Source organism: Lipotes vexillifer, unplaced genomic scaffold (genome assembly GCF_000442215.2).
Source record: "Lipotes vexillifer unplaced genomic scaffold, Lipotes_vexillifer_v1.1 scaffold1108, whole genome shotgun sequence".
Taxonomy (NCBI): domain Eukaryota; kingdom Metazoa; phylum Chordata; class Mammalia; order Artiodactyla; family Lipotidae; genus Lipotes; species Lipotes vexillifer.
This window is the reverse complement of record NW_006770064.1, coordinates 777316-779425: the sequence shown is the minus strand read 5'-3', so window position 1 is coordinate 779425 and position 2110 is coordinate 777316.

The following is a 2110-nucleotide window of genomic DNA, read 5'->3' as shown; positions in this document are numbered from 1 at the left end:
AAATATGAATGCTTTGGTCCTTATGTGGGTTATGGTATTAGTAGTGTCTACATAGGTTTAGCCTATTAACTTCTGTTGCTCTATTTCTATTTTCAACTTCTGATTATATTGTCTTACCATGAAGATTTCCTTTGGGTAGATAATGTACTGATCTCATTATTCAAATATTTTTTAGTGTCCTGGGCAGTTGATTTTTCTCATTGCAAATTATTGAATTATAATTCGGTCTGGATTATAATATCATTCTATGTGAAATTGGGTAATATGATTTCTCCCCCTGAGAATTTTTTACAATTTTAATTTTTGGAAAGAAAGAGAGGAAAAAATAATGTTTTTGTGCTTAGAAGGTTCAAGTCTAATTCCTGGAATATGGTAAATTTCATAAGAAATTATCCACGTTGATAGGTGCACTGCCAGACTGACAATCTATTAAGTCTGTCAGTCAGTCATATTCCTTCATGACACTAAGCTTTTGTGAACTAAACTAAGTCAATTTGGCCATTTACAATATTAGGCTATTTTGGTACCTATTCAGAGGCTTCAGAAATCAGACATGAGGGCTCTAAGTCAACTCTCTTACAATCTTGTTACCAGATGAGAGCAAGTCTGTGGATGAATTCTGTACCAACAAGCAGGCAAAAATTAAGGCACACAACTTATTCTTGTGAGCTCAGCAAAGTTGCAGACACTCCTAAGCACTTTGTATGATTGATTCAAGGCTCATGCAATGATATTTTAGCAGCAGAAGCCAGCTAACCTTTAGTTAGAATCTTATTATAGAATTCTCCATTATGTGGCAAAAAAAAAAAAAAAGAATCAGATGAATGTCCTATGCATAGAGCACCAACGCAAGATTGCTACATTTTTGTTCATACAAGGGCAAATGTTTTTGAACAATATTTAGAGCCAAATCACATACATAGAAGAGAAAAAGCTAAATATTTCCAACATTTTTTATGCTGCTACAATTAGTCTCTTGCCATTAACCCAGCAATCATGACAATATTATTGATAATCATTTTGCTTGAGAAAAGGTTAAATTTTAAGTTTTGCCTAAATCATTTGTAGCCTTTTTGTATACAACGTCCATTAAGATGCTGAAATCCAATAAAATCATGGTTGAGATTCAGTGTGGGAGGGTACAGCCTTAAAAGCCCACTCAGTGTATTAACACTCTGTCCAAATTCACATGTGACCTCTGGGGACATGAGAGGGAAGTGACTGCAATGTTGATAGCCGGTATCCACTGCATTTCTGTGTTTTGTTTCACATCAGTGGACTGACAAAGTGGGAAAGGCACATCTCACAAGGCAGTCACTTTCACCAATCACAAAGAGGTGGCAGATCACTGATGGATGAGCCCAAAGGCAAACAGTTTAGGAGATAGTGGCAGCTGTGTCAAGCCGGGTAAGAATACAATGATCTAGAGCAAGCATGAAGTTGTTGATACCATTGCTAAGTCCATAGGGCTAGTTTCATCACTGTCAGTTCCTAGGCAGAAGATTGTGAACTGATTTGGATCTTTGCTCTCCTTATTTAGCATGTCAGAGTAGAACACAATGAACCACTGATAAACCAATTACCACCCTCTAACATAGGTAGATGTGCTGATACAGTAAATTTTTTCTTGCTTTTAGGGTTAAACTCTTTATTAGTGCTCCTGCAACCAATCCTGGGTGACTAAAGGGGTTTCTTGCTAAGGTTTCCCCTTCTCTTGCTCTTGTCCCAGACTGGTGAAGAAGAAGGGTCTCACCAAAGGTCCATGCCATCATCATCTTCAATTTCACTGACAGATACTGTGACGACATCTTTACAGTTTTTCATTCTTTCCATTTTGTTTTTTACTTCATCAGCAGAAAAATGTAGTTTATAAAAGTAAGGATGTGTGGGGAAAAGGCAAATTTCCTTCTCTGCAAATCACTCTCCCAAACTTGTGGGAAGTGCTTCAACTGTTATTGATAAACTAGGATCTTCAAACTTAGGCACTTGGACCTTGGATACTGTGCAGCAGAAACTTCAGCTTCCCTCTCTTAAAAACTTTTTGGCTGTCATTGTGATTCTTACTCTCTAATTTTACTCCCCATTCCATTCTGCTTCTTTGTTCGGGGCT